The sequence below is a fragment of the Lepus europaeus genome, chromosome 1, assembly GCF_033115175.1.
Source record: "Lepus europaeus isolate LE1 chromosome 1, mLepTim1.pri, whole genome shotgun sequence".
NCBI classification, from domain to species: Eukaryota; Metazoa; Chordata; class Mammalia; order Lagomorpha; family Leporidae; genus Lepus; species Lepus europaeus.
Window position 1 is genome coordinate 27,262,220 of NC_084827.1, and position 24,946 is coordinate 27,287,165.

Here is a 24,946-nt window from a genome sequence, read left to right on the forward strand (position 1 = left end):
AGTGTCCAGGTCTTAACAATTTTTTACTATTTTGACTATCACTTCTAATTATATTACATGGTACATAACACATTGAATTTTTCATTTTCATTTTATTTGAAAAGCAGAGAGAGAGAGAAGGAGACAGAGAGAGAAGCAGAGAAATATCTTCTATCCACTGTTTCATTCCCAGACAGGATTGGGGTAGGTCAAAGCCAGGAGCCAGGTTACAAGAACACAACCACTAAAGACATCATCTGCTGCCTGCTACGGTGGGCATTAATAGGAAGCTGGGTCAGAAGTGAAGGAGCCAGGACTTGAATTGGGCTTTCTGTTATGGGATGTGGACATCACAAGTGGCAATTTAACCTCTGTGCCAGACACCAGCCCAGATATATTAAATTGAAATATTATTTCACCTTGTTTCTAAAACTACATCAGAAAACTAAAAAAGAATTAGGATGTGTTCAGTAGGGAACAGAATAATTAAGATGAAAGGTAAAGTATTTTGCTTAACCTGTATAAACTGTCTAAAACACTGGTAATAGAATTTGTAGACAAAGTTTCAGTGTTTATTTATAGCCTCCTGTTTTCATATATTCATTCATAAAGAAACATTTGTGGTAAATTTGTGCCAGTTTTCTTAAATATATTCTTCACTTCCCTTAAGAAGTTTTGACATACATAGCTGGTTGTCTTCCAATAATTTTTTTTTGTAGCTCTTACTAACAGAACTTGAATTTTTAGGGGGTAGCCATGAGCCCAGTAAAACCCTCAATTCTCATGTTTCCTAGAAGTGAGGATAGCCAAGTGACACAATTATGGTCAATGGTAAGAGGAAAGGTGGCTACCAGGTGGGAGATCCAGAAAAACTACTATATTTTGATAAACTATTGATTATACTAATCTTGTGTCTATCTTTTTGCCTGTTGCTTTTTTACATTACTCCTGGTCTCAATGCAGATGAGATGAATGGAGGTGTGGCAGACTTTTTGTGACCAGGGATTATATGCTATGGATAAAGGAACAGGAAGCTAAAAGAAGCCTGGTTTCTTGAGTATCATCTCTTGACTTCATCTGAATTCCCAGTCTCAATTATTTGGGTAAAATAAAGCCATCTATGTATGTGATGTTCTGTTATATGGAGTCAAATGCAATCATGACTGATAGAAGAATTGAAATCCAGGCAATATAGGAGTCCTCAAAAATAAAGTTCTTGAAAATAACTATTATGAAAAAATTATGCATGGATTTTCAAATTTTTGAATCAAAATAAATTAATCTTTTTTCCAATTTTTCAGAAACTTTTTGGAGAATCCTCATCCCTCTTTGTAATCAGGATTGGCACATCGCTCTCAGACTGTAATGAATAATTTTCTATTCCACAATATGTCACATCTTCCCATCTCACTTCTCCTTAAGAATTTACTCCTTCTACTTGTAATGTTTATTCTTCCCTTATCTCTTTCTCTAATCCCATCTTAGTTTAAATGCCCCAAGATTGTCTCTGCAACTAGAGCTAAGTGTTGTTTGCCCCATGTTCTCAAGACATTTGGTGTATAGCATTATTCTGGATTGTAATTATTCATCTCCTCACTATACCATAACCCCCTGGAGGGCACAAATGGTGTCATACCAATATTAACACTCTATGCACCCCACTTAACACATGCTAAGCTCTCAATAACTATTTACTAAATGAATGCTGACTCAGTTATCTACTCTTCAGGGAAAACAAATTGCAGCTTAAAACTACACAAACTAGCAACATCGAGTCAAGAAATATTTTTCCTGAAAAATGTATCTACCCATGTTTGAAGTTTGATGTTTGAAGCATGCATTTTAGCCAGAATCTACATACAACTGCAAGTGTAAGCATACAGCATTCTTCTTACAGGAGAGGAAATGCGGTTCCTGATCAATACACACAGTCCCTAAGCTTTTCACATACTACTCTAGGTATCTTAGCTTGGGCATCCCTAGAAGCAGACACTGAGAATGATTTCAGTGCATGTAGTTTTGTTTAGAGGTATCCCAAGGAAAACCCTGGTAGGAGAATGAGACAGGGAAGGGAAGGAGGCCAATGAACAGTGCATTACCAAGCAAGGTACCCTCCAGGCTACTCAGGCTCAGTCCTTCCTAAGAGCTATGGGAGATAGTGTGAAATCTAGAAAAATATTGCATCCTCAGTGGAGGAAGCCAGAATTTTAGTCCCCAGGTTCCATCATCATCAGGTGAGGACTGCTCCGAGAGGCGGTAACATTTCAGCATTTCTGGCCTGATCACACTTTGGCAGAGGGAAAGTCCTTAATTGAAAGCTGCAGGTATTTGCACAAGAAAGCCTTAGGCATGAACTGGAAACACTTGTGCCAAGAAATGTGACTGGGGCAGTGACATCTGTTTCATCAGGTAAGCTAGCAAATAAATGAAAAAACATGTTCAACAGTCATATTCCAAATGTTCCAAATGATGCAAAGACAATTTTCATAGTTTATGATTTAGACTGAAAATCAATATTTAAGTAAGGATTTTAAGTACTGAAGTAAGAATATTTAAGTTAAGATTTTATAGATTATTTACAGGAAAATATGTCCTTGGAGGAAGAATTATGTGAAGTTTAGAGTGAATAAGAGAAGATAGAGTAGCGCTAACATCTTTATACAGGTAGCTCTTGGTGGACTTGAAATAAACAAGGATGTAATAAAAAATGCATCCAGAGTTTCCATAGCTCCAAGCTGGGTGCCTACACTGCTGCCTAACTTCTCACATCCCACTGTGAAATGCATCCTGTAATGTACTCAATCCCTTCATACTCAAGTTGGACAAAGTCCTTTTTACTTTAGAGTATGCTCATCAGAAACAAATTCTAGAACTAAAGGGATTAAAAGGGCCCATGGAAAAAAATGGAATTAAAAGATTAGTTAATTCTTAGCAAAAAATTAGAAATTTGTGTATCTTTTTTATAACACATATTTTCCATGAACTTTTGAATATTGTTTGTATGCTTCCTGAATTTAGAATAATTATTCCTAGGTCCCACCTACCCATCCACAAGCAGGGGCCAACTTGTTCCCTACGGCAGTTTTGGGGAGAGGGGATTATTGCTATATTCTCCATCTAAGGCTTGATCAGAGCTGTTTGAATCCACATTATTTTTTAAAAAAATATGCTGGCCGGCGCCGTGGCTCACTAGGCTAATCCTCCTCCTGCGGCGCCAGCACCCCCGGTTCTAGTCCTGGTCAGGGCACCGGATTCTGTCCCGGTTGCTCCTCTTCCAGTCCAGCTCTCTGCTGTGGCCTGGGAGTGCACTGGAGGATGGCCCAGGTCCTTGGGCCCTGCACCCGCATGGGAGACCAGGAGGAAGCACCTGGTTCCTGGCTTCGGATCAGCGCAGCACACTGGCCGCAACATACCAGCCAAAGCAGCCACTTGGGTGGTGAACCAATGGAAAAAGGAAGACCTTTCTCTCTGTCTCTCTCTCTCTCACTGTCTAACTCTGCCTGTCAAAAAAATATGCTGCTTGTCAAAGCTTCTTTTTTACTTCTATAAAGGGAACAAATTTCATGTATCTCACATATACAGTTTTAACAGCATATGATACTTCCCACCCACTGTACCCTCTCTCCTACCCTCCCTCACTCATTTTTCATCTCAAGAGGAAGCTCTTTTATACCTCAAATGTGCTCCCTTCCAGAAGACACCTAAACTCACTTTATACACATATGATTAACTCTATGTTAAATAAAGAGTTCAACAAACAGTATGGAGAAGAGAGAAAAAAAAAAACTGTTCCTCAGCAGTCAAGACAAGAGCTGTTCAAATCATTGCTTCTCAAAGTGTCAATTTCACATCTAAAGATTTCCTTTTAGGTGCTCTATTAGTTAGCACAGATCAGGAAGAACATAAGGTATTTGTCTCTTTGGGACAGGCTTATTTCACTAAGTATAATGCTCTCCGTATTCATCCATTTTGCTGCAAATGACTAGATTTCATTTTTTACCACTGTACAGTATTCCATAGAGTACATATCCCATAATTTATTTATCCAGTTTTCAGTTGATGGGCATTTAGGCTGATTCCATGTCTCAGCTATTGTGAATTGAGCTGCAATAAACATGGGGTTTCAGATAACTCTTATTTGTTGATTTCATTTCCCTTGGGTAATTCCCAGTGTGGGATGACTGGGTCATATGGTACGTCTATATTCAGATTTCTGAGGTATCTCCAAATTGTCTTCCATAGTGGTTTTACCAGTTCACACTTTCAACAGTGGATTAAGGTACCTTTTTCCCCACAACCTTGCCAGAATTTGTTGTTTGTTGATTTTTGTATGAAAGCCATTCTAACTTGGATGAGGTAAAACTTCACTATGGTTTTGATTAGTGTTTCCCTGATGGCTAGTGATCCTGCACATTTTTCATGTGTTTTGTTGGCTATTTGGATTTCCTCTTTTGAGAAATATTTGTTTAGGTCTTTTGTTCATTTCTTAACTGGATTGTTTATTTTGTTGTGTAGTCTCTTGATCTCTTAATATATTCTGGGTTTGACCCTTTATCAGTTGCATACTTTGCAAATAATTTCTCACATTCTGTTGGTTTTTCTTCACTTTTCTGAGTGTTTCTTTTGAAGTACAGAAACTTCTCAATTTGATGTAATCCCACTTGTTAATTTTGGCTTTGATTGACTGCGCTTCTGGGGTCTTTTCAAAGAACTCTTTACCTGTGCCAATATCTTGCAAAGTTTTCCTAATATTCTCTAATAATTTGATGCTATCAAATCACAGAGGTCTTTAATGCATTTTGAATGGATTTTTTGTCTAAGGTGTAAGGTAGGGATCCTGTTTCATACTTCTACATGTGGGAATCATTTTCCCAGCACCATTGTTGAAGAGATCATCCCCATCGCTGCTCTGCTTTTTGGCTAAGATCAAGTATAGAGACTGTCCCAGCTTGAGGGATTGGATTAAGCTCCTTAGTCAAATATAAGTTGTTTACAGATGCTTGGATTGATTTCTGGCATTTCTGTTCTGTTCCACTGCTCTACTCATCTGTTTTTGTACAAGTACCAGGCTGTTTTGATTATAACTGCCTTGCAGTATGTCTTGAACTCTGCTATTGTGATGCCTCTAGCTTTGTCTTTATTGTATGAGATTGCTTTAGTTATTCAAAGTTCCCTGTGTTTCCAAAGAATTTAGCATCATTTTCTCTAGATCTGAAAAGAATTTTGATTGGTGTGGCATTGAATATATAAATTGTTTTTGGAAGAATCTATATTTTGATATTGATTCTTCCAATCCATGAACATGGAAGATTTTTCCATTTTTTGTATCTTCTTCTACTTCTTTCTATAATGTTTTATAATTTGATATTTGGCATCCTTGGTTAAATTTATTCCAAGGTATCTGATTTTTTTTAAGCTATTGTGAATGGGATTGATCTTAGGAGTTCTTTCTCAACCATGGCATTGTCTGTTTATACAAAGGCTATTGATTTTTTGTGTATTCATTTTATATCCTGCTACTTAACCAAACTCTTCTATGAGTTACAATAGTCTTGGTGGAGTCTTTTGGACCCCATATATAAAATCATGTCATCTGCAAATAGGGGTAATTTGACTTCATTTTTCCCGATTTGTTTCCCTTTGATTTCTTTTTCTTGCCTAATGGTTCTGGTTAAAACTTCCAGGACTATATTGAATAGCAGTGATGAGAGCGGGCATCCTTGTCTGGTTCCTGATCTCAGTGGGAATGCTTCCAACTTTTCTCCATTTAATAGGACACTGGCTGTGGGTTTGACATAAATTGGCTTGATTATGTTGAGGAAGGTTCCTTCTATACCCAATTTGCTTAGAGTTTTTGTAATGAAAGTGTGTTGTATTTTATCAAATTCTTTCTCTGCATCTATTGAGATAATCATATGGTTTTTGTTCTGCAGTTTGTTAACTAGATGAATCACATTGATTTGTAAATGTCCAACCATCCCTACTTACCAGCAATAAATCCCACTTGTTCCAGGTGGAGGATATTCTAATGTGGTGTTGGATTCAATGGGCTAGTAATTTGTTGAGGATTTTTGCATCTATGTTCATCAGGGAAACTGGTCTGTAGTTCTCTTTCTCTGTTGTGTCTTTTCTGAGTTTAGGAATTAAGGTGATGCTTGGCTCCATAGAAAGAATTTGGAAAGGATTCCCTCCCTTTCAACTGTTCTGAATAACTGGAGAAGAATTGAAGTTATTTCTTCTTTAAATGTCTGGTAAAATTCAGCATTGAAGCCATCTGATCCTGGGCTTTTCTTAGTTGGGAGAGTCTTTATTACTGATTCAATTTCCATCTTGGTAATGGGTCTGTTTAGACTTTCTGTGTCTTAATGGCTCAATTTAGGTAGGTTGTATGTGTCTAGGAGTCTATCCATTTCTTCTAGGTTTCCCAGTTTGTTGGTGTACAGCTCTTTGTAGTAATTTCTGATGATTCTTTGTGTTTCTGTGTTGTCTGTTGTTACATTCTCTTTTTCATCTCTAATTTTTTTGATTTGGGTCTTCTCTCTCCTTTTTTTTTTTTTTTTTTTTTTTTTAGTTAGGCTAATGGTGTGTCAATTTGGTTTTTCTCAAAAAACCAGCTCTTCATTTTGCTGATCTCTTGTATTTTTTGTTTCAATTTTGTTGATTTCTTCTCTAATTTTAATTATTTCTCTTCTCCTACTAGATTTGGGTCTGATTTGCTGTAGTTTTTCTAGATCTTTGTGATGCACTGATAGCTCATTTATTTGGTACTTTTCCAATTTCTTGATGTAGGCACTAATTGCTATAAACTTTCCTTAACACTGCTTTTGCTGTATTCCATAAGTTTTGATATGTTGTATTGTCATCTTCATTTGTTTCCAGAAATTTTTTGATTTCTGTTCTGATTTCTTCTATGATCCAGTGTTCATTCAAGGGTATCTTGTTCAGTTTCCATCTGCTTGCATATGTTCTAGGGATTCCTGAGTTGCTGATTTCTACCTTCACTCCTTTGTGGTCTGAGAAGATACATGGTGTGATTTTGTTTTTGTTTTTGTTTTTTTTTAATCTGCTGAGACTTGCTTTATGGTCTAGCGTGTGATCGATCCTAGAGCAAGTTCCATGCAGTGATGAGATGTGTATTCTGCAAAACTGTGGGATGAAAAGTTCTGTGGATATCTGTCAGGTCCTATTGGTCTGTAGTGTCAATTAACTCTGCTGTTTCCTTCCTGGTTTTCTGTCTGGTTTATCTGTGCATTGCTGAAAGTGGGGGTATTAAAATCCCCCATTACTATTGTATTTGAGTATATGTCTATTTTTAGGTCCCTTGACATTTCTTTTAAATAGGCAGGTCTCCTGTAATTAGGTGCATTATTTTTTTCTGGTTTTTTGACAGGCAGAGTTAGACAGTGAGAGAGAGAGAGACAGAGAGAAAGGTCTTCCTTTTTCCGTTGGTTCACTCCCCAAGTAGCTGCTACGACCAGCACACTGCACCGATCCAAAGCCAGGAGCCAGGTGTTTCTCCTGGTCTCCCATGTGGGTGCAGAACCCAAGGACCTGGGTCATTCTCCACTGCACTCCTGGGCCCCAGCAGAGAGCTGGACTGGAAGAGGAGCAACCGGGACAGAATCCAGTACCCTGACCAGGACTAGAACCCGGGGTGCTGGAGCCGTAGGCAGAGGATTAGCCTAGTGAGCAGCGGCACCATCCAGGTGCATATACATACATCTTTCTGTTGAAATTATCCTTTAATCATTACATAGTGCCCTTTGTCTCTTTTAACAGTTTTTGTGCTAAAGTCTGTTTTGTCTGATACTAGAATGGCTATACCAGTTCTTCTTTGGTTTCTGTTGGCATGGAATATCTTTTTCCAGCCTTTCACTTTCAGTCTTAATGCATCTTTGTTGGTGAGATGTGTTTCTTGTAGGCAGCAAATAGATGGGTTTTGTTTTTTTAATTTGTTCAGCTAGTCTGTATCACTTAACTGTGGGTTGAGGCCATTTACATTCAAGATGACTATTGACAATTTCTTTGCTTTGACATTTTCCATAAATATTCCTATTTTTTTACTGTGGATTTCCTTTTTACTTCTACTGGGATATTTACTTCCTTTACCTTCTTTCATAGTGATGACCATGTCTGTCTTTCTGTGTGCAGCACATCCTTTAGCGTCTTGTGCGTGGCTGGGTGGCTTGTGACAAATTATTTCAACTGGCGTTTCCCTTGTGCACATTTTAGAAACTTTTCTTTATGTTTTACTGTGGTGAGTTTGATTACAATGTGTTGTGGTGAAGATCTTTTTTGGTCATGTCTTTTAGGAGTTCTATATGCTTCCTGTACTTGGAGCCCCTTTCTTTCTCCAAATTAGGGAAGTTTTCTGTTATTATTTCAATAAAAAGGTCTTCTAAACCTTCTCTCTTTCCATGCCTTCAAGAACTCCTAGAACCCATATGTTGGGTTGTTTGATAATATCCTGCAGATTCCCAACAGTGTTTTTTAGTTTTCTAATTTCTTCTTCTTGTGTTTGGTCTGACCGTATAATTTCCTGTGCTTTCTCTTCTAAGTCAGATACTCTTTCTTCTGCTTCACCAATTCTGTTGTTAACACTTTCTGATGCACTTTTTATTTGTTCTATTGAATTCTACATTCCCAAGATTTCATTTTGATTTCACTTTAAGATCTCAACTTCATGGGAGAAATTTTCTTTCACGTCATGTATGGATTTCATTAGTATGTACATTTGCTTCTGATTACTTCTAAGTAATCCTATGATCAATTCTTTGAATTCCATTTCTGGCATTTCTTCAATCTCATCATCTTCACAATCTAATATTGTGGTGTTGTGTTCTTTTGGGAACATCATGTTATCTTCATTTTTTTCTTCTTGAATCGGTGCATTTGTTATCTGACATTTGTGGAGAAACTCTTTGGTTTCTTCTTGAGTGTTATCTTTCTATAGGTACCCTAATAACACTGTTGGTGGGAATGTAAACTAGTACAGTCATTGTGAGAGACAGTATGGGGATTTCTCAGAAATTTGATAATAGATATACTATATGACCCAGCCAGCCCACTCCTGGGAATTTACCCAAAAGAACTGAAATCAGCACATTAAAGAATTATCTGTACCCCCATGTTTGTTAAAGCTCAATTCATGATAGCTAAGAAAAGGAATCAACCCAGATGTCCATCAACTGATGACTGGATAAAGAAATCACGGTTTATGTACACCATGGAATACCACTCAGCCATAAAAAAGAATGAAATCTTGTCTTCTACAGTAAAATGGATGCAAATGGAAACCATAGTGTTTATTGAAATAAGCCAGTCTCAAAATATGAATATAAATATGTTTTCCCTAAAACATCACAGTTAATATGGAATACAAAAAATGTATGGGAATGAAATAGAAGTCTTGTGATGTGATTATCATCTTTAGCTCTTGTTTATACTCCTATAGAACTATAGTCTTTATACTCTTTACTTGTTGAATATTATGGTTAGTGGTGAATTAAGCCAGTTATTACAGAGTGGATTGAAATTATGTCATTGCAAAAATTAAAGAAAATGAAAAGAGAAAAGAAGGAAGGAAGGAGATTAAAGGGGGGGGGAGTCTGGTTATCTTCTTAAAACTGAAATACGTGAAATCTATTCTCTTTAAGGTAATAAAAATTCTAAAAAATAAAAAATAAAGGTTCATGGAAAAAATCAAAACATATGTTTCTCTGGATGACAAACAAAAAAATTAATTTTTTTTCCTAATTTTTCCAGTTTTTAAATGTTTTGCTTTTTTAAAAAATATGATGGGGAGTTTTTCCTGGCTTAATCAATATGTCCATTCAGCCAAAATAGTGCCTTTCTTATCACAACAAATTTTTATAAAATGAAGATATCCAAGAGGAAATGGTGCCTCATTATCTGAGCTCATTATCTTAGCCCTGGCTCCAGTGGTGGCCCAGGAAATTCTGTGTGATTTTTCTGGGAGCCGGCAGATGGGCTGATGGACAAATGCCCAGTTGCTTTTGGTAATTCTGACAAAGGCAGCCAGGCCAGCACATTCAGACATCCCACTCCTGACAGCAGGGACCACAGAGAAGTGAGGGCGGCATCTGTCTTTTCTAACTGATATAGACAGCAAACGAGAAAGTAGAACAGAGCATTATTCAAAATGCTAACAAAAGAAGAAGGAAATATACCTAATAAATTAAATTTATTATAATACAGATCCCTTAAAGTCAGAGAAAAAGAGACAAAGTCTCAGAATTTCCCATTCCAAAACTTGGTTGGTTTGGAAACAATGTATTCAGGTGGTTTTACTGAATTGAATCCATTTTGTTTCAAGTCTTAGTGTGCATAGACTCAGCTTTCAGGTTTCCAGCATCAAGCCTATTCTTGGATTTTAAGGCACAAATTTGAATCATTCAATACTTATGCATGTTGCTTGAAGTTTTTGGAAAAACTGATTTGTGTCCAAATATTACCAAAGACTCCAGATACTTGCCTCTGTCCGTGGTCTCCAGTTCAACAGAGTTTAGTAATGAGTGTCAATATAGCTTTGTCCAAAATTTTTACATGGCGACTTAAAGTCTTTTGTCATCCACAGTTATATATGATCTGCTGCTCATAAAACTAAAGCGTTGTTGGTTCTGTGTTTAGCTGTCCTCCTATAGGTTCCTATGGACTTTTTCCAGCCACTTTTATTGTATTCAATACTTTGGGATGGCTCTGTAAACAGATGAAGCCAATAATGTATTAACAGTACCAACTGAGAGAAAGTATGGTTAACTGAGGTTACTAAAAACAAAAAGCAATTCAAATCAATTGGCAATCTACAAAAAGAGTTAAAGATTTTAAAAGCTATTATTAAAATTGCTATATTGGTCTATTATGCTATATTATATGTGTGTACATATTGTATGTCCACATGGGGAAATTTTATTAAGAGTTTTATTTTAAATGGCTTATAGATAAGATTGTCCATAAATTTAAGCTGCTAAAATCAATCAAAGATACATTTTGATTTGTGGGACCTGAATCTGTGTATCATATGTTTTAGACTTGTTGGTAGAAAGAAACTAAAAACATTTTAAATGGTTGTGCTTAAGTTTACTGGCTAAACAAACTACACCATGTTAGATATTTAAGAGGTGTTTTCAAATACATGATTCTTAAAATTTATAGAAGGCATTGGACCTTCTGGTAAATGTTTTCTTAAGCTGTTATCTAATGGTTGAAACGGTTTGCTAAGTATTCATGTGATATTGCTATTGTCAGCAAGCGATCTAGGACTTGTTCCCTCATTTCTCTATTCTAAGCCCAACTTGTTCTTTCATTTCTCTATTCTCTTCAAGGTAGGAAACTAATTCTATTATGAAGGAATCTGTAGGATGCACAATTTAATCTTTAGACCTTATAAAAGAGATGGCTAACATTTTTCTGCAATAGCATAGCCAAAATAAGAACTCAAATAATAATCTCATAGCTAGATTCACTTCGCCATCAGCGAAGTATACAGTAAGTAGAAAAAACCTCCCTTTCAGACCAAAGGGAAAGAAAGTTTTAAAGTGAGAATATAATTTTCCTCATGGGCATTGTCTACCTTAGAAAAACTACTACAGAACATGCCTGTGACTATAGACTTGTAGTTCAGGCCACCGAAGATTAGAGATGGGACACGGGCACTCCCTTGACTTGCATCCTCTGGTCTGCTTTAACACAAACCAGGAGGAAAAGAAAGCTAGGCATCAGAAGCAATGGGTGGCAGGCCTATTAATGGCTGATCTGTACAGTGATCTGCCCTCAAGGAGACCCAACAGGCCAGTCCACTGCAGTGGCTTTCAATGTGGTAAGCCTAGGCTTCAGCAGAAGTCAGCTTGTGAAGAGCCCTGGCAGCTCTGCCAAGAGTTGGATCACTGGAAATGGACCTGCCCTGGAGTCGAAGGATGCCCAGGCCAGAGCCACAGATCTTATTGGCTCTAAGCTGAAAAGCCCTTCACTCAGCCCAACTTCCAAAGTGACCACTGCAGCTGAGGGGATGGTCAAGTAGGGTCAGCAACATTGCAGGCAGAACTGTAAATTTCTTGTTAGAGATGCCCCCTGCCTTTACCTGGCCAGCTCTCCTCCCAGGCCAGCCAAGTAATGAAAGTCAACAGAGTGCCTTCCCCTAGGAGGTTCACACCTCCCTTAGGATATACCCCATGTGAAGAGATATATAGGTCTGGGCCTCTGAATTTACAAGGCCTAAAGCCCACCAGATTATTATCAAGCCCCTTCTATCAGGTTCTATTTGCCTCTCAATCAGAAAACTTAATTGTAGCTTAGACAGCACCTTTCTTAGCTCCTCTAATAATGACTCTGTCCTTTGTTCTAGGCCCTGTCTAGTGCACTTGGGCCTCATTCCTTTGTAATCATAACCTCTACTCTACCACCAATGGCTCTACTCCCAACCTGTGTGTACTGATGGTCCTCTTCCCCACTTAATGCTGTATAATTGTTCAAACCTGGTAAATGCCACTCTTAGGATCATTGGTTACTATCCTCACTCTGTCTTTTATGACCTTGTCTAAATATGATCAGAGTCGGCAAACTTAGAAGGCTTCCATAGCCTTGGCAACTCATGACGACAGCCTAAGGTGGTTACTGGCACCATAAACTAGAGTGTCAATTTGTTGGGTCAACAACAGGAGCCACTGTGCACTTGCTCCTCATGTGGGATCTCTGTCCTTAATGTGCTGTACATTGTGATTTAATGCTATAACTAGTACTCCAACAGTATGTTTCACTTTGTGTTTCTATGTGGGTGCAAACTGTTGAAATCTTTATACTAAATTGATCTTCTGTATATAAAGAGAATTGAAAATGAATCTTGATGCAAATGGAAGGGGAGAGGGAGCGGGAGAGGGGAGGGTTGCGGGTGGGAGGGAAGTTATGGGGGGGGGGGGAAGCCATTGTAATCCATAAGCTGTACACTGGAAATTTATATTCATTAAATAAAAGTTAAAAAAAAAAAAAAACCATACTGCTGATTTTAGGAGTCCAAAATTAGTTTTCTTTCCTATAGAGCTGATTTAAAATCTACTTAAGCATCTATTCCTCATAATAACTCAATCCCAACACTTAACAGGAGCTAATGTCCATTTCACTAATTAACACAATGCTAAACTTATAGTTAGGAAGATACAACAAAATTCTTATACAATTACATTTCTTAAAGCCCAATGTTTCCATAAATTCATCTGCACCTCCATTTTGTTTTTTTGAAAGATATTGGCTAACTTCAAGAACCGCTAAAACCATTGTCATGTAAAAGAATGATTGAGGTTTGTTTCAAAATTTTAGAAAATGATTTAACTGAGCTCATGGACATTTAAATGAATTCCTAGGAAATATAATTAAAATAGTAACTATTCAGCAAAATGACAAAATTAGAAAAGCAAAACGATGCAGAAACACTTAACACCTTAAGTGCTACTGGCTTCAAAGAGAGGAAGAAAAGCCATTTTAATGAAGGAAGGCCTGTTCGCAAATGTCCTTCCTCTGGGGATTCCTACTCTCTGCAGATGAATCTTGATTTTGTGGACTTGAGGCTGGTACTGTGGCATAGTAGGTAAAGTCGCCGCCTGCAGTGCCGGCATCCCAAATGGGTGCCGGTTCGAGTCCCGGTTGCTCCACTTCCAATGCAGCTCTGTGCTATGGCCTGGGAAAGCAGTGGAAAAGGGTCTAAATTCTTGGGCCCCTGCACCCATGTGGGAGACCCGGAAGAAGTTCCCGGCTCCTGGCTTTGGATCGGTGCAGCTCTGACTGTTGTGGTCATCTGGGGTGTGAAGCAGCTGTTGAAAGACCTCTCTCCCTCCCTCGCCTTCTATGTGTAACTCTTTCAAATAAATAAATAAATCTTTTTTAAAAATTTTTGTGGACTCAACAGACAAAATTACAATATCGTGGAGGCTAGATTCAATGTTCGTTGCTCAATAAATACATAGCTGACATGATAGATGGTTAAGGTTTTCTTTACTGGACTCCTTCCCTTGTTTTTAAGATTAAAAAAAAAAAAAGGATGTAACTGGAGATCATTGTACTAAGTGAAATAAGCCAGACCCAAAGAGACAAATATCACATGTTTTCTCTTATTTGTGAAAGTTAATATATAGAGCGAGTATAAAAAATGTGTGGTTGCACCTCATTTGGCATTTAGTATGAATATTGCATTACTGAATCATACTGTGTACATGACAATACACTGTTCTTTCCCCATGTTCTGATCATTGTCATGAATCCTTCACTCTGTGAAATTAGTAACTCAGTATTCAAGAAAAATACATAGATATTTAATGTCTGTTTATATATATATATATATAATATCTTCTTAAAAAAGATATTTCCAGAAACAGACCCACCCAAAACATCTGAGAGGCCTGAAGTAAGAACACAGGTATTTAATAATTATAATTAAGGTAAGCTGTTAAATACAATATGTTCTATTCTCTCCTCTTCTGGTAAATATGACTTCCTCATAACAAATAGAATATTTTTTAGCTATAGTTTCATTAGAGTTAAATCTGGTGAAGTGTCATAGTATGGCAGATGTCCTAAACAGCACTCTGGCCTCAGAATCAGCCCTTAAGGCATTCGGATCTGGCTGAAGAGCCCATGAGATTATTTTAGGCATGGAAAGCCAAGACACTCTAGCAAAAAAAAAAAAAAAAAAAAAAAAAAAAAAAAAAACCTAAATGAAAGATCTCTGTGAGTGAGATCCCAGTAGAAAGAACGGGCCATCAAAGGAGGAGGTACCTTTCTCTGAAGGGAGGAGAGAACTTCCACTTTGACTATGACCTTGTCTAAATAAGATCGAAGTCAGCGAACTCAAGAGGCTTCCAAGCCTTAGAAACTCATGACTAGAGCCAAGGGAGATTTCTGACGCCATAAACTAGAGTGTCAAATTGTTAAGTCAACAACAGGAGTAACTGTGTACTTACTCCTCATGTGTAATCTCTGTCCTTAATGTGTTGTCCAATGTGAATTAATGCTATAACTAGTACTCAAACAGTATTTTACACTTTATGTTCTGTGTGGTGCAAACTGATGAAATCTTTACTTAATATATACTAATCAATCTTCTGTATATAAAGATAATTGAAAATGAATCTTGATGTGAATGGAATGGGAGAGGGGGTGGGAGATGGGAGGGGTGCGGGTGGGAGGGAAGTTATGGGGGGGGAGCCATTGTAATCCATAAATTGTACTTTGGAAAATTACATTTACTAAATAAAAGTGTTTATAATTTAAAAAGTGTCAAAAATAACTATTTTTGCACATCCAAGTGTATGGTAGTTCTTTGAATGGAATAATGATGTTTGTGGAAGTATTAAAATAGAGCCTATATAATTTATGAAAGATACTAATCAATTGCCTTTTATTTGGAAAGATAAAGAGATGTGGAGAGATCTTCCATCTGCTGATTGACTCCCAAAATGGCTATAACAGCGAGGGCTGGGCCAGGCCAAAGCCAGGAGCCAGGAACTCCACCCAGATCTCCCATATGGGTAACACGAACCCAAGCACTTGAGATGTCATCAGCTGCTTCCCAAGATGCATCAGCAGAAAGCTGGATTGGAGGCAGAGTAGCTGAGATTCTAACCAGCACTCTGACGTGGGATACAGGCATCACAAGTAGTGGCTTAAGCAAGTGGTGGCTTAATTTGGTGTTCCACAACACTCAGCCTCAATTCAATGTCTTAATCAACTGATAATATGCTTGCTCCACCTCTCCCTTCCTATGTTGAGACCACCCACTTTTTGCTACCTTCTACCCTTGCACCCTCCTCCATGTTACCTTGTTGCCCTAGCCACATGGGCACAAAAATTTTGGCTGATTCAAATGGAATCCTTCTTTGATGTTTTGCACATTTGAACAAAAAAAAAAAATTTTTTTTCCTATGTGAGAAACCTCGGTTGATGTGAGTCTTCAAACTGCAAGCATGTCTCCTTTCATGCGTAGAAAAGGCTGTGGAAGAATTGAACACAAAACCCAATGTACAGGACAGAGGGGAAGGGAGAGAAGGAGAGCGAGAGGGAGAGTCAGTTCATGTGATGTTCAGCCCTAAATTGCTTTTTTCCCAGAAGTCTTGCTTCTAATGCTAGTTGTTGTTGTTGTTGTTGTTGTTGTTGTTTTTGGCTTCCTGATAAAAAAATCTCCCTTTTGGATCAAGCTAGTTTAAGTTAGTTTGCTTTTACTTGGAATCAAAAAGTTCTGAGCAATGTTTTCTGTGTGTGATGAGTGACTGATTGATGGCAGCACGCCAGTTTGGTCAGAGAACATAAATATCCCAAAATAAGTGCTCTGGTCCCCTTTCATGCACCTCACAGTTCATGATCTGCACAGTTTCCCCTTTAAGTTGCTACTGCCATAATGTAATATCTCAGTAACCATCTGCCCATTAATATCCACATTTATTTTGAAGAACATTTGAACCAAACTTACATTGGATGTCTATGTCCTGACTTCTGTTCATGGCCAACAGAACAGTAGAAAACATAGAACTAAACAAAACAAAACAAAGCAGAAAATCCTTGTTTTGTATTTATCTCAGCTATTCAGTTCTTAAGTATATCTCAAATAGTGTGATTACTAATATTTCAATACAGGTAATTGTCTGAAAAAGACCCTGACACTCTCTGGGGTTCCCTGGGCAATGAACAGAGATTTTGGGTTGGTTGTCAGAAGCAGGAGAAGCAGCCAATCTCAAATTTCTATGGGACTGTTGCCTCCTTGGAGTTTTCAGGGACCCCAAGACTTCCAATAGTGGGCAGCTGGCTTTCATAGAGAATGCCTAGAGACAGCCTGGCAGCCATGTGGACTACAATCCCCCATATTGTCAAGGGTGTGCTCCCACTCACAGTTTGATAAGAACAAGGACATAGGATAGCAATTCTTTCTTGCAACACTCATGGCAGGCTCTGCAGAGGTCCGTGGCCTGCACAGCCTCTCTGTGGGGATAGTTTAAAAAAATGAGTTGTTGAAGTAGGTGTTTGACGTAGTAGTTGAAACACAGCTTCAGACATCAGCACCCAATAATGAGTATCTGGGTTTGAGCCCTAGCTCTGCTTCTGATCCAGCTTCCTGCTAATGCACACAGAGGGAGGCAGAAAATAGTGGTTCAGGTTGGATCCCTGCTGTCCATGGGAGAGCTGGATTGTATTCCATGCTCCTGGCTGTAGTGGGCATTTGGAGAGTGAACCAGCTGGTAGGAAATCAAACTCTGTATATATTTTTCTTTCCATCTGTATCTCTCTGCCTTTCAAATAAAGTAAATAATTTTTTAAAAATGAGTTTTACCTATCTTTTTATTTATGCATGCTGCATAAGGTTCAAAATCCATTCCTTCACAAACACTGGGTGACACCTTAGAATCCCCATGCAGCCTTTGCACACTGCAAGCAGCCCCCCAAAGCAGGCCATTTGGTCTGTTGTACAGTGAACTAACAGAGATCTTGCCAAGCATCAGTGTTGGTTCCTCTTACCTACTTAACTCTCTCTAAATTGCATGCATAAAATGAGTATCAGCCTCATTGCTTTTTATGTCTGTTCTTGAACAGGAAAAAAATCAAGGAATGTGGAATAGCTGAGCTATGCAAATACGGTCTGAACACATCTGCCATCTCTTGGCAAAACCAAGTACTTGCCCTGATGAATTCAATTCAGCAAATGTGTTTCCACACTTTGCCATGTGAAATACCATTCCGAGCACTGCATGGAATTTGAAAATGAGCCATGCTGTCTATCTCCAAGTCTGTTCTTTCTGTAAAGATAAAGACTTTTGTGTATTTGGAGACCTTACATTCATGCAGGAGTTTGCTTGTTTTATGGCTTGAACATTTTTCACATTTGGAAAACTCGTGCTTGACCCTTTGCAAACAGATAAACTGCCCCTGGAGTAAAATACAAACCTACCAGCTCCATAATTGCCCATTACTTCTCAGAGTAAGCAGAGAGTGGGCAAAGGAGCAAAGCTGGCTCTACTTGGCTGTAAGAGCAAGTTTGGATCTTTGAAACTGAAAGCGATAAGGTATTATGATGACAAGTCTACACACTAGAGGAACCTAAGGTTAAATAGGAGCCAAGGCTGCAGGGAGCATGCAAGCCCACAATCCTATAAGTCAGTCTTCAAAACCAGAGGTGAAGCATGGACCATACGGTGACAAAACGGAAGGATCAGTTGGACTGATGATCGGAGTAGGTGGTGGGCGGGTTACAAAGATGGAGTGAGAGCAAGAGCAGAGACAGTGATCCAGGGCAGCTGCTGCACACAGAACAGCTTTTATTTCCCAGCAGACTTGGGGGATACATGAGTCAGACTGGTTGCAAAGTTCAAGGCCAGGGCAGACAGCAGTAAATGAAAAAAGATATTATTCTCACATTAACTTGTACCCAAATTATTAAATTTTCCTGAGGCTAATTCCAATGCCCTTGAAAACTCAAATAGGCACCATTTGTTTCATCACCTTGAAGAGTCCAGGAGCTACAACAAAATCCATTTTTAAAAAAATCTTTCAAGCAGCATAAATGAAAGCTCTAAAGCAAATATCTTTGCTGAATGGCCAGATCAAATAGTTGTTTCTGAAGTGGAACATAGAAGCTAAGGTATCACATTTCAAATTTCAAAATGATAAAACAATTTTCTGATAAAAGTTTTACAAAGCATTTTTCAGGAAAATAACATCCCATGACCCCAGCCAAAGGACAATCATTTATCCATTTTCTTCCCAATTAAAGGAAATTTTTTTTGAACTAATGTCAGCCTATTAGTTCTCACTTAGGGCAAAATTTTCCAATTTTGATTTTTTTCACATACAAATATTTTATCTGACATTTATTCTCTGTCAATCTTCTAAGCTTCTGTTGACATTAAAACTAAACTTTATAGGATAATAATTGTAATAGCTAAAATCAATGGAAATAACAGCTGAAGGAAAAATCCTCAATTATGAAAGAAATGATCTGCAGCAACACCCATATTGGCAAGTTCCTATTTGCGCATGTAACTCAACAGGTATGATTTAGACACCTACTCAGCACCATACACTGGGGACCAGCAGCAGGGGACAAAACATGAAGGCAGAGTGAGTTATGAGCATAGGTGAAGAATAATAAACATGTAGAGACAGGCTCTGTGATGCAGTGGGTTAAGCCACTGCTTGGGATACCTACACCCGTATCTGAATGCTTGGGATCAAATACAGCCTCCACTCCCAATCCAACTTTCTGCTAATGTGTACCCTTGGAATCAGCAGGTGAAGGTTCAAGCATTTAGGTCTCTGCCATCCACATGAGAGACCCACATGGAGTTCCAAGCTCCGGGTGACCCAGTCCTGGCTATTGAGGGTATTTGGGGAGTGAACTAGTGGATGGACGCTCTCTCTCTCTCTCTCTCTCTCTCACACACACACACAATGCATTTCAAATAAATAAAAATAAACTTTTTTCTATTATTTATATGAAAATCAGAATTATGGGGGCTGGGGGTGGGGAGAGAGAAAGAGAGATTTTCCACCCACTAGTTCACTCCCCAAATGGCCACAACAGCAAGGGCTGGGTCAGGTCAGGCCAAAGGCAGGAATCCGGAGTTTCTCCTGGGTCTCCTAGGTGGGAGCAGGGGCCCAAGGACTTGGGCCAACCTCCACTGCTTTTCCAGACACATTAGCAGCTTGTTGAATTGGAAGTAGAGCAGCCGGGACTCTAATCATATGAGACGCCAGCCCTGCAGAGGGCAGCTTAACCCACTATGCCACAGTACCGCCCCAAAAGGAGGAGAGAATTTCCACTTTGATTGTGGCCTTGTCTAAATAAGGCCAGAGTTTGTGAACTCAAGAGGCTTCCATAGCCTCGGCAGCTCATGACAAGAGCCTCAGGTGATTACTGACATCATAAATAAGAGTGTCAATTGTTAAATCAACAACAGGAGTCATTGTGCACTTACCCCCCATGTAGGATCTCTGTCCTTAAAGTATTGTACTATGGGAATTTATGGTAAAACTAGTATTCAAAAAGTACTTTACACTTTGTGTGTCTGTGTGGGTGCAATCTGTTGAAATCTTTACTTAGTATATACTAAGTTGATATTCTGTATATAAAGATAATTAAAAATGAATCTTAATGAAGAATGGAATGGGAGAGGGAGCAGGAGATGGGATGGTTGCAGGTGGGAGGGAGGTTATGCAGAGAAAACCACTATAATCTAAAAGTTGTACTTTCAAAATTTATATGTATAAAAGTTTTCTAAAAATGATGCATATGTAATAATGGTAAATATATAATAACATATGATAATGTAAAGTACATAGTATCATAAATTAAAACATAAACTCAGGGCCGGTGCCTTGGCACAGTAGGTTAATCCTCCGCCTGCAGTGCCGGCATCCCATATGGTGCTGGTTCTAGTCCCGGCTGCTCTGTTTCCAGTCCAGCTCTCTGCTATGGCTTGGGAAGGCAGTACAGGATGGCCCAAGTCCTTGGGCCCCTGCACTCAAGTGGGAGACCAGGAGTGTGGTGGAATGAGAAGGCCATGCCAAGATGGCCACTGGCAAGCAAGCGTCAATTACTGAGGAATGGCTTCAGAACCCACCTGGCAAAGGAGCCTGCAGGGCAACAGGCCGTGATTGGTTAGGGCATAAACCACTCCTTGACCTGATTGGCTACCTCGGCTATATAAGCTGCTGTACCAACTGAAATAAACGAGTCTGTGGGGCTGCGGGCTGCTCACCTCTAGCCTGCTTTCACCTGATTCCCAGTGTCTGTATGGTGACTCCAAGCCTCTTGTCCCCACCATGCTCCTCCTCTCAGAACGAATCCACAGCAACACAGGAGGAAGTGCCTGGCTCCTGGCTTCAGGTTGGTGCAGCTCTGGCCTTTGTGGCCATTTGAGGAGTGAACCAATGGAAGGAAGACCTTTCTCTCTGTCTCTCCCTCTCACTGTCTGTAACTCTAACTCTCACATAAAATAAATAAAATCTTAAAAACAAAATCACATAAACTCAGTGAGGGAAAAATAAAGGATAAAGGGATGGAAGATGATAGAAATATCTCTCAGTTTACCTGGAAAGCAAATGTAGAAGCAGTGTTGTATAAATGTTAGGGGTTAAGGGTCTAAAGGCAAACAGTTCTGGATTTTTACTCCCAACTTGAGAATTCCTTAGCATGGTGTATCTGAGTGGCTTATATCTTCTCCCTCAATGTAAGGGTCCTAGTCCATCAATTGGACAAAATAAGGAAACTTGCTTCATCAAAGGGCTGGGGTGACTGCCTAGTCCCAATGCCGGACACATGTCAGTGCTCCATAAATGTTTATTATTATGATCTAAGGTTTGGAACTGTGATATGGAAAACAGCATTTGCGTTGCGCATCTCTACTAAAATAAGGAGGCTTTTTCACCCGTCATGGCAATGTGGTCACATCTTTGCCTCTAGCAAACAGACCGAAATTAGAAACAAATTCCTCGATCTTCTCTGACCTCCCTCAGCATTTTCCCAGTGCTCAGGGACATGTATTGTTTCTTACTAATTTATTTTCCTTCAGGAAATCCTAGGTTATTTTTAGTGTCTATCTCTACCACAACAAAATGACTTGTATCACTGTTCAACTGCCAGAGGTTGCAGTTGCTTGTAGCTCTTCCAGATCGTTAATATTTTTTCTACCACTTTTTAAATTCCTCTTCCAACCCCGTACTGCTTCATGATAGACCCATGGGAAGTGATTATAACATGACATGGAAAGAAGTAAACTGGCTTGCATATAAAAAGACATTTGCATGTGAGAACCCCAGTTCCTGGCATCATTGTCATTGATGGAACTGTTTGCTGTTGTCTGTTTCTGCCTTTACTGATGTGAACTATTGATAATGATGCCAAATCGTGGCAGACACAGCACCCACTGTGACTCGCCTGACTTTATCAGCACTTCAGCACCACATCACCATATCACTCACCTGGATTGCATAGTCTTCACATTGTCCCTGCTGTGTGTGTATGTGTGCATGTGTATACACATGCATGAGCAGAGAGAGAGAGAGAGAGAGAGAGAGAGAGAGAGAGAGAATCTGGTTGCTCAGGTTATCTGGAGCATCACCAAGGAAACATAAATGGAAGTGGAAGAAACTGGTGCCAAGATATAGTTGATGATAGAACTAGAGCTAAAATCAAGTTCCCCAATTCCTTATTCACCCAGCTCCAAACACTTTATAGTCTCCCTCTGTGCTGTAAGTGAATAGGACAAACTCACTCCAGAAGATTAACATGCAGCAATATACAGAAAAAGGATTGATTTTCGCATACAGTACATATTTTTCTACAAGCCAGCCACAAATGCAATCAGTGCAGGCCATTACATAGCTATAATGTTACTTAAATTTATTCTACTTTCATACAAAATGTGTAGTAATGCAAAATAGTAGTCTTAATGTTGTGATCAATTTAACAAATAATAGTGTCATGTGTATTGAGTAATAGCACCAAAGACTACATTAAATTCCATGAGAACTGAGCATTAGCAAGAAAAAAAGGAATGCATAATTATGTTTTCAGTAATTGCATCATTCCAAAATAAATCATTGTGGGATGAGGTTTTATATAGAATCCATCTGGTGCTTCAGCCAACAATGGCCTTTATTCTACATTTACTCACATGTGTATAAGTTGCTATACATCTATGCCTATCATGAGAACCCATCATGCATTCCTGATGATCTTTTTAATAGGGTAAACAGATATAGAAGGTATGAATCATCACAAACAAAAGCAAACCAAACATGCAAACTCCACAGGCATGCAATTATTGACAAAATTCATTAATTTTAAGTTTTGATTTAAAATAATGAGTGATCTTTATTAAATTCAAGCCTACATAAACAGGTATTATCCTTCTTCCCTTGAAAGAGAGCTCTCTGCTCTAGGTCCTATACCTTAAATGATCTCACATGTTTCAAACACAAGCAAAAAATAAATATACTGAAGAACACCTCAGTGCCACTGTCACCCACCAGCACTTAGTGTGACTATAGCACAGCCTGTAACTGAACACAAGCACTAGTATCTTTCAGCCTCTGTGACACAGTTATTCACTGTTGCCCTGTACTCTAGAAACAAAAGTCAACTGCATTTGTGAGGGCTTTGTAGAGCTGTGGGCTGTGACATGGACACTGCTCAAGAAAGGAGGAGACTGTGAACATAGAAAGTGTTAGATAGAGAGAAGACAAGTCAGTCAACTGTTACTGAGACCTCTGCTCAAAGAGATGAAAGAGCTAGAGCCTTACAAAACCAGTGGCAAAGCATCCACTTTAACAGTTTCCAAAGCAAAACTTCAGAATGTGATGTTTTTCAAAAACTTGGTACAAGAATTTTCTTATCAACCTATTTGTTATATTTTTAAAAGTAGAAATCTAGATTTTCAACAAGAAAGGAATAAACATAAGTATATACTATGTGATAGAATATAGTGACTAGCTTTTTTTTTTTTTTTTTTTTTTGGACAGGCAGAGTGGACAGTGAGAGAGAGAGACAGAGAGAAAGGTCTTCCTTTTCTGTTGGTTCACAATCCAATGGCCGCCGCGACAGGTGCTCTGCAGCCAGAGCACCATGCTGATCTAAAGTCAGGAGCCAGGTGCTTCTCCTGGTCTCCCCTGGGGTGCAGGGCCCAAGTGCTTGGGCCATCCTCCACTGCACTCCTGGGCCATAGCAGAGAGCTGGCATAGAAGAGGGGCAACTGGGACAAAATCCGGTGCCCCGACTGGGACTAGAACCCAGGGTGCCAGCGCCACAGGTGAAATATTAGCCAAGTGAGCCGCGGCGCCAGCCCACTTAGTGTTTTTACCTCTGCAGGAGACAAGAATCTGGATTGGGAATTCATATATCCATGGACCACATCACCTCTAGCTGCTTCTTTTCTGTCTCTCTATCAGGTTTATCTTTCTGTACCTGACCCACTATCCAGTGGATAACCACAAGACTTGGCTCTAGGCCCTTCTCTCACTCAGTATTTTCTCTCAATAGGAGCTCATATCGTGCGCCACAGGCGGAGGATTAGCCTATTGAGCAGTGGCACTGGCCGGCCGTGACTAACTTTTAAAAATTGTATTTTTAAGGAATATCCATTAACTTAAGCAAATACTTGGGGTACAGGACAATCAGAATACAAAAACTATGTTTCATGTAATTCTAATTTTTTAAAAAATATTTATACATGAAAAGAAATACATCATAAATGTATATCATAGCTGTACCAGTCTGGATAAGTTAACATCAATCAACAGTATTCAGTTAACATCTACTTAAAATAGAGTGGGTATTTATTGTAATTTAACCAAAAAAAAAATCTAAAGGTAAGCTATGGTGGTATTATTCAATAGCTCAACTCTATCAATAATCAATATTCATTTTGGCTTACCATTATGTTGCTATTAGTGTGTCTCTTTTTGTCCTTTAGTTTGTTGCTTTGTGTTTGCAAAATGGCTGGCACAGCTCTGGACCTTTCAGACTCACCTGAATGCTTCTAAACAAGAAAGTAATGTGGATATCAGGAAAACAAGCTCTCTTGTAAAATGCAAAATCTTGCCAGAATCTTCAAAAGATGGGTCCTGTGTCTCACAGGCCAGAACTTTGTCAAGGCTTAAACATGGGAAGAAAAATGGTATTGTGTATGCTTGTTTTAGACTAATCATGATTCACTCCCTGGAGCTGAGCTTATTTTCACTTAATTTCTAGCTTATTTTAGAGCTGAAAAACATGGCCATGACCATTGGATAGGTAGCCAATGGCATCTCCCCAGAAGAATTATTTCTGAACAGCAAAATTAAAACTGAATATCATCTTTTGCTTTTTATAATTTCTAAACATTCTACAATGAACATGCATTACTTTTTAATAAAAAGGTGATTTTTTTTCTTAAAGAAAATACCTACAAACATTTTAAAGCTCTTAAATAAT